The 15,064-nt window shown below is 36.8% G+C and overlaps 1 long non-coding RNA gene across 1 annotated transcript; it reads left to right on the forward strand.

The window, feature by feature from the left end:
- Positions 1–5,878: 5,878 nt before the first annotated feature.
- LOC113306775 lies at positions 5,879–6,738 on the forward strand. Its single transcript, XR_003338827.1, has 2 exons — positions 5,879–6,170; positions 6,558–6,738. It is a non-coding gene; the product is annotated as an uncharacterized LOC113306775 (long non-coding RNA).
- The last annotated feature ends 8,326 nt before the right edge of the window (positions 6,739–15,064 follow it).

A 15,064-nucleotide genomic window follows, 5' to 3' on the forward strand; every position in this document is an offset into this window, starting at 1 on the left:
ATAATCCTTAAATTGTTGTGAAGGATCATGATTTCTCTCATCAGGAATGGAATGTTCAATTCAAAAACATTCTTCTAGAACATCATGCAGTTCCTGTTATAGATGAAGCTTTGGTGGAATTGGGTCCTAAAATCTGGACTAAACCAGAAAATTGTCGTCCAGATTTTGGTTCAATGATAACTGCAAGAGTGAAAGACAACCACATCTTTTTTGTAATCATTGTTTTACTATTGATTATAATGATGAAGAATGTGAAAATATTGCTTTGGATTTAAAAATCAGAAGATACACTAATGAGGATTATGTCAGTTATTGTCATAATCTAGCAAGACACTATGGTGTGGAAATAATTGAGGATCTGGATCAATTGTTGTAGCAAATTTGTGAAGCAAGTCGAAGACAGATGGAGGAACAAGAAAAGGCAGAGAAACTAGAAGAAGCAAGGAAAGCAAAGAGATCAAGGAGTGGTGAAGAGGTTGAAACTGACAGTAGCATTGGTCATAATATTGGATCATCTGATAAAATGGATAACTTTGATGGCATGGAGCATGACCTGGATGAGGAAGGAGAATGTTTTTCAAAAGAGAACTCTCATGGCATGGTAGAGGCCCCTGCTGCTCTGGTAAATTTCTCTGCAAACTCAAACTTTTTGCACTTGATTCATTTTAAAGTTTTTAGTATTTATTTAAATATGAAAATCTTATCTTGGAATGTTCAAGGTATAGCTAAAAAATTTACTAGGGATCAATTGTTTGTTTTAGTTAAGAAACAATCTCCTGATTTTCTTTTTCTTATAGAAACAAATGTAGATAGTGACAGCATGATTTCTCTAGCTAACTCTTTAGGTTACTGCAATCATGTTAACATTAATAGAGTTTGCCTTGCTGGAGGCTTGATTCTTATGTAGAAAGATGGAATACACTGTGAGATTCAATATATGTCCAATAATATGATTCATGTTATTACTAGACTAGACCCTATTAAACCATAAGTTCTTATATCCTTCATGTATGGTTCCACTTATTTTGATAAAAAGAAAGAGCAATGGGATTATATGATGGAAATTAGTGAGAATATAATGCAACCATGGTTAGTTATAGGTGATCTGAATTTTCATCTCCATGATATTTCTGAGGCTTCTAGTTTCTCCACTGAAGAAAGATATGTTCAAGAAAAAATGAATATTTGTGGCCTTATGGACATTGGTTATACAGGTAAGAACTATACTTGGACTAGTAATAGTTTTGGTACAGGTAGCAGAAAATCTGGAATTGACATGGCCATAGGTAACAGTTATTGGTTCAGTAGTTATCCTCAATCCAAACTGTTACACTTGGTTCAAGCTGGCTCTGATCATTGTCCTATAATGCTAGTTCCTAAGGAGACCACTAGTAACACTTGGAGACCATTTAGATTTCTTGGAACACTAATGTTAATGGTTCGGCAGCTTTTAATTTGACCAAAAAACAACAAAGAACTAAGAAAATATTGTCTCATTGGAATAAAACTGAGTTTGGAGATATTGATAGAAATATTAATAATTTACAAACTCAACTTGAAATTGATCAGAATGACTCTTCTTATAATTCTCAGCATGATAATATTGTGGCTATCACTAAGAAGCTTGATGATTGGTTTAATATTAAGGAAGATTTATATAAGAAAAAATCTGGTGATTCTTTCATTACTGAAATGAATCATAATACCAAATATTTTCACACTTTAGCTAATAGAATAATAAGTAGGAAAAATATTGATCGTCTTTGTGATGTTAATGATGTTTGGTTTAGTTATTCTAAAGATATTGCTAATTTGCTTGTGGATCATTTTGCTCAGGTTGGTAAAACTACAAAACCAGTGTTTACTGATATCACTTTTGATATTATACCTACTATTATTACTGATCATGATAATTCCTTTTTGACAAGAATTCCTAATAGTGATGAAATTCACCAAATCATCAAACATATGAGTGCTTGGAGTTCACCTGGGCCTGACGGGTTTCAGGCAGGTTTTTATCAACATAATTGGGATATAGTTTCTAAGGATATTACTACCGCTGTTCAAAGATTTTTTGAAACTGGTCATATGCCTAAGGAGTTTAACAAAACCTATCTTAGTCTGATTCCTAAAATTGATAATGCTAAAAGACCTGTGGACTTTAGACCGATAGGTTTGTGCAATACAGTTTATAAAGTAATTTCAAAACTCATTGCTAATAGAATTAAACCCTTTTTAAAGCACCTTATATCCCCTTACCAAGCAGCTTTTGTCCCAGGTAGAGATATTCATGACAACATTATTGTTGCTCATGAGATGATACATACTATGAAACATAAAGAGGGTTATAGTGGAACCATGGCTTTAAAGCTTGACCTTTCTAAGGCTTTTGATAGAATTGAATGGACTTTTCTATTAGGTATTCTTAGACAGTTTGGTTTTGATGCTAAATTATGTGGATACATTGAACAATGCATATCTACAATAACTATTTCTGTGTTACTAAATGGTTCTCATACTCAAAGTTTCTCTCCAACTAGAGGTATTAGACAGGGTGATCCTCTTTCACCCTATCTTTTCATTATTTGTATGGAATTTTTGTCTAGGTTGCTCTTAAATGCTGAGACTAATCACTTAATTTCAGGTGTTAAAGCAGCTAGGAAGGCTCCAGGTATTACTCATCTTATATTTGCTGATGATATTTTAATTTTCACTAAGGCTGATATGCACAACATATAGGGTATTATGAGTGTTCTTGTTTATTTTAGTAGTGTTTCAGGTCAGATGCTCAACCTAGACAAGTCTAGTGTTTATTTTAGTCACAATATTAATCCTAGTACTAGAGAAATTCTAGCTAGAGAACTTAAGATGACTGAGATGAAGGATACTGATAAATACCTTGGTGTTACTTTGTTAATTGGTAGGAATAATACCAAAGATTTTAATCCTCTTATTCAATCTTTTGGCACTAGACTGAAGTCTTGGAAAGGTAAGACTATGAACCATTCAGCTAGAACAACAATGGTTAAACATGTATTAAATGCTTTGCCAACTTATCAAATGGGTTGTTTTAGAATTCCTAAAACTATGATAGATCAAATGGACTCTATCCAAAAACATTTTTGGTGGGGGCATAGTGATAACAATGGTCTTTGCTTGATAGGATGAAATAAGCTTAATCTTCCTAAAGCTCTTGGTGGTCTTGGTTTTAGAAATCTTGAACATTTCAAAACTGCTTTGTTGACTAAGGTAGCTTGGAAGGCATGTAATGATGATAACTCCTTATGTATGCAGATTGTTGGGGCCAAGTATGGTAATAATGGTAATTTACTGCACCTTGATAAGTTGAAAGATGATTGTTCTTGGATATGGAGGAGTATATATGCTGGTATTGAATTTGTGCAACAACATTCCGAGTGGATTGTTCAATGTGGCACAAAAATTAAAATTTGGCTAGATAACTGGATTATTTGTCTTAATAGTCCACCTGTTCCAATTGTGGGACTTTTTATCCTTGATTCTCTTAATTTTGTTTGTGATATATTTATCCTGGTACTAAAATTTGGAATGATCAACTTATTAGTGCTATTTTTGATCAAGAAAGTTCAAGTGTTATTCTCAATATGTATGTATCTGACACAGGTGAGGATTATCTAATCTGGACACCAGATATGAGAGGTAAGTTTTCTGTGAAGAGTGCTTATAATACACTATGTGCTAATCATGTTAACAATGCTATCATTGGTGATTATATTCCTACAGATGTATGGAAGAAATTGGGGCAGACTAAAGTTCCACATAGAGTCCAACTTTTCATTTGGAAATGTTTGAGGGATATTGTTCCTGTAAGAGGAAAATTAGTTTCTTATAAGTCTGAAATTGATCCACAATGTAGCCTATGTAGCAATAGTACTGAGACTCTTAGTCATCTTCTTGTAGAATGTACTTATGTTAGATCTGTTTGGAACGCTTTTAATATGCACATTTCAGATGTTATTCAAAATTTCAACTCTCTGCAGGATTGGATTATATCCTGGTTAGATACTGATGCAGATGTAGACAATAACATTATTTCTGTGTCTGAATCTCTTGTGATTAGAATTATGTGTGTAGTCTGGTACATATGGAAAGATAGGTGCAGTTGGATTTTTCAGGATGTAAAACCTAATATGAATAGTACTATGTTAAGAATTCATAACCTTGTAAAGCAATGTGAATTTGCTGCTGCCTCTTCTAGTGTTTCTAGTAACAGGATTATTCTTCCAAAGGTTTGGTTTCCACCTAATATAGGTTACATAAAAGTTAATATTGATGCTTCTTATGATTATGAAACAAGGAAAGGTAGTATTGGACTAATAGTTCGTGATCATGCAGGGTATGCATTAGCAGCGAAAAGCTATAATTTGGAGGAGGAAATGGAAGCTGAAGTTGGAGCTGAACATTTTGAATGCAAAGTCCTGATTAAAGATGTTGAATGGATAGAAGATAATGGATTCAATAAAGTAATCATTGAAACTGGCTGTCAAAATCTGGTGGACTCAATACACAGTGAAGATCCTCAAGTGTATTGGTTCAATCATCATTTATTTCTTTCAGTTAGAAACAAGTTTTCAAATAATGAGTTTTGGTTTTGCAAATTAGTTAACAGACTAAGTAATAGTGTGGCTCATGAGTTAGGAAGAAAGGCTAGACTTGAAGCTAATAGTTTCTCTTATGTTTTGAATTATCCTCCTGATATTGTTAAATGGATTGAGGACGACCTTGTTCTACATGGAAAAAACTGATCAATAAATTTTTTCTTTGAGTATCAAAAAAAAAAGTCATTTGTTTGTCAAATTCAGTGAAGAATTGTTTGGGTTACGCTACTATGGAGACTAGAAGAAGTTGGTCTTGTGTTGAAAGATCAATTGGAATGAACTTTGAAGCTTGAAGTAGCAACATGCCATGAAATTTTATGACAAAGGTGTCAAAATTCTTGCCCAAAGTGTTAGACGAACATGCGAGAATTATTGAAAACCGGGTTTTCAAGTGATGGCATGACAAAACTATATAGTGGGATGACTTCTATGGTGCAAATCAGGTGTTAAAGTCCATGTTTCTCACAAGTATGGAAGATTATGCATTTGGAATGCATTCTTTCGTAGTGTTATCAGTAACGAGTATATTATGAGTTGTAATGAGAATTTTGCGAGAATTCTTGAACTCAAAGAAGTTGACGGTCTTTGCAGTGGCAAAGAAGATGGAGAACATGTCTATGCGATAGATTGAAGGTGTTTTCATCGTAGTCAGTTGATGGAAGATTATAATTATCTCTCTCGAATGCATGTACCTTGGTGGTAATGCAAAGTCTGGTTGCGAACCAGCATGTTTGTGGCGATGTGATGTCATGAAGAAAAAATGAATGACCAGTTCTTATCTAGCATAAAGCTTATGGAAAGGTTGAAGACAAAAGCGCAAGTTCGGGGAAAACCGATACTGTGACATTCCAAGACTTTTTCCGGGTTTAACTAAACCCAATATGTGTACTAAATAGTAAATAGGTTATCCATTTGTGGTATCAATGGGCATGATTAGTAGGTACTTTGAAAAACATTATAACGAACATGCTTGACACATGTCATAGACAAAGGCTATTAGGGCAGATGAGTAATTTTTATTCGGAAATGACATTCAGCTCTTCATTTAGAGCTCTATTCACCACTCAATGCTAGGTGTCACAAGAATAGTGGTTCAGGGATATTCAGCCAGGACCCACTATTAAATAAAAGGGTTCACCATTTGAAAGATGCGGGCTTAGATGTTGTTGAGGTGTGAGTAGAGTGGTGTTTTTGAGCCGTGGATAGCACCGCCAATTTTTATTTGAGGCTTAAATCTAAATCAGGGGATAAAAATGAAAAGAAAAAAAAGAAGGGGAGAGCTCGGATTTCTTCTTCGTCTTTTCTCTCTTCCCACTTCCTTCGACTGAAACTTGAGGAATAAAACTGAAGTTTTTCATGCATGATTAAGATTGGTGATCTTGGAGTCCGGTTAAGCTGCAGATGTTGGTGATTTGTGTTCGCTAGTTTCATAGTCGAGATGGAGATATTCTTTTTCTCGTTCTTCAATTGGAAGTTGTTTGAAGTGATCATTCTCTTCACTTAACTGAATAAGTGATTCTCATAAATCGATGGGTATGTCTTATCACACTCAATGCACATTTGATTTTATACTAGCTAAAATTTCTTCACTGAATTGAAGTTGTTGTATACATAAATTTAGGGTTCATATTAATTTTGGGGATTTTTCCCAAACCGTTCCTAATGTAAAAATTTACAACTAATGCTCGAATAGGTTTGCGAAATTTTACTCAAAACTCGGCCTGTGGTTGCATCGAGTTAAATTTCTCATTGGTTGAAATTTTAGCTTGGTTAACATTAGTATCATATATATAGTGCGTGTATGTGCTTATTGAAAATGTAGAACCCTTACAATTCCTAATGATTCGTTGTGTTTTGTTTTGAATTGGCAACGTTATGATTTTTCTTGAAGTATTAACTTCTCCAAAATGTCGAAATCAGGGTGCTCGGTGAAATGTACGAATGATGTTTGAATTTGGTTTGTGTTGAGTATATCAGATTAAGTGGTTCACTGTAAGTATATATATATATATATATATATAAGGATAGCATGGTCAGTTTCAAATATGAAAAATTCATAAATAATGAAATACTGCATAGTGTATGTTCTCTTGTTCTTTTACTATTTTGAATTTCTTAGAGTGACTAACCTGAGTTAGTGGAAAAATGTTGATATTTGTGAGGAGTATTAAGTGCGCATTCGACCAGTCTCTTTTATCCTAGAGGTAGATGGTCAAATGTTACACTTTTATGCGAATTATGCGAAATCGCTATGCTCCCTATATAGGGCAGGAGTCACGGCAACTTTGTGCTTTCTATTTTATTCGTGACCATTATTTGGAACATGAAACGTCCATGAATACTAATCTAGCTTGCAAGAATTTTAATATTTTCATGGTTAACTAGCATTTGGAATAGTCTTGAAAACTGTCCATGGAATGTTTGAAATGATGCGGCATATGGAAGTTGGTCTCTAGTTAAACTAATACTCTTGTTCCCATTTGGTACACGTTCCCTACTGAATGGTTTTATATATTCTTGTATTACCGTTTGGTATGCCTCGCTTCGTAGATTTTCTACGCTATAGTATTCCCAGTTACAAAATGTTGATGCTTGAAAGCCTGTGCAGAAACTAGTCAAGTAATCACGATGTCGGTGCATATATACTATTCAATATTGGCAAGTAAGATGTTTTCTACGTTTCGAAAATTATCAGTGGGTAGATGTTTGTACTATATTAATTGTGGTCACAGTGATTGCATGTCAAACTTAATTTTCTTTTAAACTCATGGCCATATAGAATATGCATATAAATAGATGGATTGGTGGATTTTTGGAATGAGGTTTAGTCCACTTCACATCCTAGCTAGTGAGTTTGAATAATATTATTTTTGTTTGTATCTTGGTGGAGAACAGACTAGCTAGTGATGCTTTGTTGTGTAATTTGAAATTTAATCATCAAAAACTTCACATCGATCCGGAGTGCTCAAGTATAGCTCATTTGTGCTTGACAACATGAAGATGGTGGCACCAGACTCGTCTATTTCTTACAAAAGAACATGCACATGTACGTGACCATTTCGTGATAGTCTGATACATACAGTGAGTTGTATCCTGCTGAATTTGTAGCCCTGGCGACTACGTCGACAGATCAGAGATAATCTATCTACCGCCTTAGTCCATGAAAATCTTGAGATTTTTATGCGAAAGTAATTTAGAATTTACGTATGATTCATCTAGAAAGGTACGAGTCTAGTGCTACTGTCCATTAAGTGTTAATACTGTTTAAAATTCTAATCAGTTTTAGGATTCGCAGTGTTGCTATTTAGATCAAAGTGTAGACTCTAATCTAGAACGGAGTTACATTTTACATATATATTTATGATGGGTAGTTTGCTTACATGAAACTGGTTGGGAATTACTTGCATGCGTTGTTTGATTCGGGTAGTTCGTATGGACTAGAATGCCAAGTTAACAGTGAACTTTATCGGCTACGTAATTTAGTTTAGTTGTGCTTGTGTGTGGGGAAATATAGTTAACCACAGACTATAGCTTCAAGATATTGAATAGTGGATTGTTTTCATACGGATATGTGTTAGTTATGAACGGGGCAGTCCAGTATTTGACGAGTTTTGATGGGAAATGCCAGTGAATGCACAAACGTGAAATTATATACGTTGTTGGTTAATTTTGGTAGACAACTGATTTAAGTACTTAAATGCCATTGTATCTGCTCTAGCTTTATACTGATTCCATCTTGGTTTAGCTTGTGAAATTTAAGATAGACACGTGAGCTTAATTAGTATGTTGGTAACTAGCTCAAACTGCCACCACTAACTAGTTCGTTAATGCGGATTCAATACTACAAATTTAGATGTTGTAGGTTCAGCTATATTGATTCCACTTACATTTTTATGCATTCATCCCCATCACAATTATTTACTCTCTTTACTCTCTGCTAACTGTTTTGAATAAAGATGTGATTATATCATTTGGGTGAAGTGCTATTATTTGATTTGATACCGATGTGAAAAAACTAGGGATAGTTGTTGTTATACTATCTATACTACCTGCTGTAAGAAATAATTGCTACCTAAACAGGATGGGTAGTTCATATTATTTAGTAAGAGATAGTTGCTACCGTTGTGGGTAGTTCATACTATCTAAACATTGACGAACTACGGTCGTGCTTGATCCATTCGATCAACGGAGAGGGTAGTAGGTAGTCGCTATGCGGTTCAGCACCAATTCAGCACAACTATGCAAGGTTGTTCATATCATATGAAGTTTTGGTTGCTGCTTGGCAATTCATAGCATCTATTCGGAGATGATTACAACCTAGAAGTTTATAAATTTTTTTGGTAGAGGTAGTTGTAGTACTGGCTGTTCATACTACCTAATAATGAGATGATTGCTACTTCTTCGAGATAATTCATACCATTTAATAGCCATACAGTCCGTGAGATAAGAGATGATTATTACCATTCAAGGTAATTCATATTATCTGCCTCGGCTAGTGAGTTAGGCAATGGTTATTATCGTGCGAGGTAACTTATATCATCTGAAAAGGGATGGTTACTGCAAGGCAGTTCGTACCATCTATTAGGCCATAATTGCCACCTCCACCACATCTGGATGAACCGTCTGGAACAGTGAGATTGTCAGGCCCACTGGGCACCCCACTTACGGGTGGCTACCCGGAAGATCGTTGCGGCAACGATGGCTGGTAACCAGAACTACCCTGACATTGGCACTGACCATTCCTCACCCGTATGATACGGTGTGTGTTGTTGCAATCTGCGAGTACTAGTAATGTAGAGAGCTGAAAGTTTGGAATGGAGTGCTGCTAAAGATGAAGAAGAATGACTTAAAAGGGAGTTAGCTGAAAAGAAGAAGATGGATACTTTGGCTGAGAAGGTCGCTCCTAAAATAGCACCAAAAAAGAAAACCAAACCTGTTGCAAAACAGGTGGAGGATGAAGGTCAAGCTGTTAGAAGAGGTAGAAGTCAGACGCGCAAAGAGGATGATAAGGATTCGGCAAGCCCTTCAAGGAGCGTGGTTAAATAATGCGCGTCTTTTATTGGAATGCTCAAGGGTTGGCTAAAGATGGTGCAAGAGCCAAGTTGACAGAGCTTTTTTTCTTGCACAAACCTGACGTAATTTGCATTGCAGAACCGCATGTTTTTTGCACTGCTCGTTTTGTTAGGTCACTCAAATTCGTTGATTTTTGTAAGGATGTTATTACAAATGAGGTTGATGGAGAAAAGGGTAATATTTGGATTTTATGGAGGAATACTCTGTTGCGGTCTGATATTTTATCTTCTTCAAAGCAGGTAATTACTGTGAATTTTGTAGGTGATTTCATCACGGCTGTCCATGCTTCTTATGATCCGGTGGCAAGGAAAATACTTTGGCGTCAATTGGGTTTAGGTTATATATCTATTTCTTGGTTGGTGTTGGGTGATCTTAATTGCGTTCTACGCTTGGAGGAAAAGAAGGGTGGAAGACCAATCAAAGAAGTTCATATGAATGAGTTTCGGAGCTGGATTTCTGACAATGGCTTGGTTGAGGCTGATGCCATTGGTAAGAAATATACTTGGTCTAATTGTCGAAGTGGAGCACAAAGAATTGTTTCTAAACATGATAGAGCGGTTGTTAATGATGCTTGGTGCTATAAGTACACCAATTGGAGATGTAAGGCCTTGCCTAGAGTTTGTTCGGATCATTCCCCCAATTTGGATTTTCTTTTGAAAATCCAAGGCCGACTAGAGTTCCTTTTAGAATTCAGAAAATGTGGCTTTCCCATCCAGGTTTGTTGAGGAGAACTGGAATTTGAAGCTTAATGGTGCGCCACCTTTTGTTTTTACTTCTAAGCTGAAGAGACTAAAGGAGGTGTTGAAAACTTGGAATAGAAATATTTTTGGAGATGTGCAATTTCGATTGAAGCAGGCTGAATTGAAACTTGAAACTGAGAATGATCTTCTTGATTATGACCCGGCTGATGAGTTTCAATTCCTAAAAGTTGCGGATGCTAAAAAGGTTGTTGATGATGTGAGAACGGAGTTGGCAGTTATGCTTAAGATGAAGTCGAGAGTAGCTTGGTTGGAGGATGGTGACCAGAACTTTCATAATAGCATCCATATGAGGAGAAGTCAAAATACCATCTCAGAACTTAAGGTTCCTAATGACACTACTTTGTTTTTGCAGGATAAGATAAAGGATTTCATTGTTAATCATTATCAGTCCAAGTTCAATGGTGGTGACGTTAATATTGATCCATCTTTGTTTGATATTGATCATGAGAGTATTTCAGCTGCTGAAAGTGCTTTCATGGATGCTATTCCGTCTTTGGAGGAAGTTAAGTGGCGGTTTTTGATTTGGGAGCTGATTCTGCGCCTGGCTCGGATGGCTTCACAGGTTCTTTCTATATACAGTGTTGGGACATTATTTCTAGAGATCTTTTTAATGCCATTGCAAACTGTTGGTTTATGCGTAAAATTCCCAATGGCATTAACTCTAGTTTTATTGTTCTTATTCCGAAAAATAACAACTCTGATGCTATTAAAGATTATCGGTCAATTGGATTGAGTAATTTTTGATTCAAGATCATTACTAAGATTATGACTACCAGGCTTGGTACTGTGTTAAATAAGCTGATATCTGAAGAGCAAGTGGCGTTTATGAAGGGTAGAAATATACATGAGAATATACCATTGGCGTATGAGTTGATCAATGAGATCAATACAGAAAGGAAGCATGGTAATGTTGGCCTCAAGCTAGATATTTCTCAAGCCTTTGATACGGTTAGTTGTGATTCCATAGCTGAAGTTTTTCGTCAATATGGCTTTTCTGATTCTTGGTGCATGTGGGTTCTTAATATCCTTAGCTCAGTTCGGATTTCTGTCATGATTAATGGTTGCCCTGAAGGTTACTTCAGTATTACTAGAGGTTTGCGACAAGGTGATCCTCTATCTCCTTTGATTTTTGTTCTTGAAGATGTTTTAAGTCGCAATCTTTCTAAGCTGTTTGCAAACCGTAGTATGAATGTTATGGTTAGTAAAAAAGGTGTGGCGCCTACACACCTGCTTTTTGCGGATGATATCCTTGTATTCTGTAGAGGTAATCTTCATAGTTTGCAAAATTTAAAGAATATGTTGGTTTTGTATCAACATGCGTCTGGACAGTGCGTAAACTATGCAAAGAGCAAGTTCTATCACGGAGGTGGTACACTTTCTCGTGCTATTGCTATTTCTATCTATTTGGGTATGGAAAGAGCTATATTTCCGGATAAATACTTAGGAATTCAATTGAAACCTGGTATTGTTCGTCATATTCATGTTCGCCAAGTTGTTGAAAAGATTATGGACAAGCTGCCTGGATGGAAAAGTAAGCTTTTATCCTTTCAGGAGAGACTTGTGCTAATTGAATCGGTTATTTCTAGCTATGTTATTCATTCTATGGCTGTTTATAAGTGGCCATGCACGGTTATTAAGCAAGTTGAAAGGGCCATTAGGAATTTTCTTTGGTCTGGTGATGCTGAGAAACGTAAATATTTTACTGTTCTATATGATGATCTGTGTATCTCGAAGCGTGAAGGTGGCCTTGGTATTAAGAAGTTGAATGATGTTAATAGGGCAATGCTAATGAAGCTTTTGATTTCTATTCGGGACTCAAACAAGATTTGGGCCAGATTTTTGAGGGCAAAATACTTTAAGATCAATGGCAATTGGATAGATTATAAGCTGAGTTCTTCGGTTTTTCCAGGAATTCGCTTGGTTTACAATTTTGTGCAGAAGCATACATGCTCGATTATAGGTAATAGTGCTAATACTTCCTTATTTTTTGATAATTGGTGTGGTGATTTTTCTATTGCGCATAGACTTGGCATCACTTCCAAAGGCCCTAATGATTTTATGTCCAAAGTAAGTGGTATTATTGTTGAGTGAGCTTGGAGCATTCCTCAGAGAACTAGAGATTTGATGATTCGATGCAATTTTGACGTTGATGATTTGCCAATTATTGCTGGTGGTGAAGATTATACAATTTGGGATTTAGATAGCAAAGGCGTTTTACAGTCAAATCGGCTAAGGCCTCTATTAAAGTGCCTGCGGAAGTTGTGCCTACTGCGACTCTTTTTAGCAGGCAGGTTGTGCATCCTACCTTAAGTGTACAATACTGGAAGATTTGGGCCAAGCAATGTTGTGCTAGTGAAGACAATATTATTAAGAAGACAGGTAGGAGCATGCCTACTATGTGCCGCTTGTGCAGGAAAAGTTGCGAAACTCTTAGCCACATCACTTGGCATTGCCGAGTTGCTAGGAGGATCTGGGCTTGGGCGGCTAGAATTTTCAAACTGCAACCTAATGAAGATCTGTTGGATTCGTATAAGGCTGTTAAGGGTTGTAGCAGAATGATAAAGGACTTATGGCTTGTTGCAAATCTTACAATTGTCACGGAATTATGGAAGTTACGCAATAAGTCTTATTTTGAAGATATGGCAGTTCAATGGCTTGGTTTTAAAGGGAGAGTTTATCAGGTAATTCGTGATAACTCAATTAAAATGAAGGGTCATATGTATAATAATTTAGAGGATCTGCGCATTTTGAACTATTTCAAGGTGCGACATAGATCGTGCAAAACATCTACACCAATTGAAGTTAGTTGGACTCCTCCTAATCAAGATGAAATCATGACCTGTTGTGATGGTGCGTCTTTCGGAAATCCAGGCCAAGCTGGTTCTGGTGTTGTTTTCCGTGATGCAAACTCGGAAGTGCTTGGTGTTCTTTTTGTTGGTCTTGGTTGGCAAACCAATTACTATGCTGAAGTTTGTGCAATTATTTATGGTGCGATGTTGGCTAAGAGATGGAATATGCGGAGTCTCTGCGTTCGTTCTGATTCGATGAGTTATATTCAAGCTTTTCAAAAAGGTGAACTGCCGTGGCAGCTGGTGCACAAGTGGAAACTTGCGAAGTATTTTTACAACAATATTCGTTATATTCATAGCTATAGAGAAGCTAATTTTTCAGTTGATGTCTCAGCCAAGCAAACATGTTTGCTGACTAAGGATTTATTTAAGTTTTATGAGGGTAGGCCAGGCTTTATTCTGTTTGTGGAATGGCATGGAAGGGTTTATTATCGCTTCAAATAGGTTTTCCTGTGAATGGCCTCACGGCTAGTCATTAGGGAGGCCTAGTCCCTGTACAGTTTTTCGCATTTTTTAATTTTAATTGACCGAGTAGGAAAAAAAAGTGTGTTGTCAGGCCCACTGGGGAACCCCACCACCTCAGTGGCTACCTGGAAGACCATTGGCACTGGCCGATGGTGGCTGGTATCCAGAACTACTCTGACAATTCTGACATTTACATGACCCTTAAACGAGGTTTCTGTTCAGCAAAATCTCAGTCTATGAACACTGGTGTTCGCTTGGAGATGATTGTCACTTGCACAAGGTGATTCATATCATTTGGTTGGTTATCAATGATATCTGGAACTGTACAGCAGTTTGAAGGATTCGATGAACCTTGGAATGAAAACAGAGCTTGCCTGCTCCTGAAGAAGCTTGGCATAAATCGATGAACATTTTCTTGGTAAAATCGAATTAGTCTGAAAATTTTGAAAATCTAGTTTCTCGAGTGGCGTATCAGAGAGTCGGAGCTTTCCAAGCGGGTCGTAACCCGACCCGTTGGAAGCAAAAATTCTCTGGTCCGCTGCAGATACACCACGGTCTTGCGTTTGCAAAGAAGTTATTCGTTGATACTAGATGCACATAAGGAGTGTGTTTGCACCTGGTTTATGAGTGGGATCAATTTGCTTGGACAAGGGTGTCCAAAGACCTGCATTTGATCACAACCACAAGCGGATGTTCTTGTCGACTGCAAATCAACAATTGTTGCTACTGAAATTGATTTTGGAGAAAGGGAAAGACAAGAGTTGCCAGTTGTGCATGGACAGTAAAAATGAGTTCCAAATTTGCAGAAGAATGCGGCATTCTTGCTTCATGGAACGTAGGCAGTGGCGCCTCATTTGCAAGGATTATGGCCTTGTTTGCAACTGTCCAAAGTGTTTATCCGCGGAAGTCATTGAGTGATATGACTTTGCTGAGCTCTATGGTGATGCTCAGAATCACCAAGTTAAGTCCGTTCCAGTTGTGCAAAGGTGCACAAGTTTGTATTAAAATTTGGGTGCTAATTGGCATAGCAGGAATGCAACAGTAGCATGCGCCAAATGAGATTTAGGCATGGCCAAGATGCATGATGCGGTTGGAGATGCAAGTTAGGAGAATTGTAGATGCATGGGGAAAGAGAAGGACAAAGTAGTGGTGATGCATAAAGATGGCATGTGGTCATTATTGAAGAAATCTTCATGAAAGCTAAAGCAGCATGATGGCATCATTTTGAAGGAGTATTCACCTAAGTGTCAATTATATTGTGCTTCGTTATGGGAGTGAC

This window comes from Papaver somniferum, chromosome 8, assembly GCF_003573695.1.
Source record: "Papaver somniferum cultivar HN1 chromosome 8, ASM357369v1, whole genome shotgun sequence".
Lineage (NCBI taxonomy): Eukaryota > Viridiplantae > Streptophyta > Magnoliopsida > Ranunculales > Papaveraceae > Papaver > Papaver somniferum.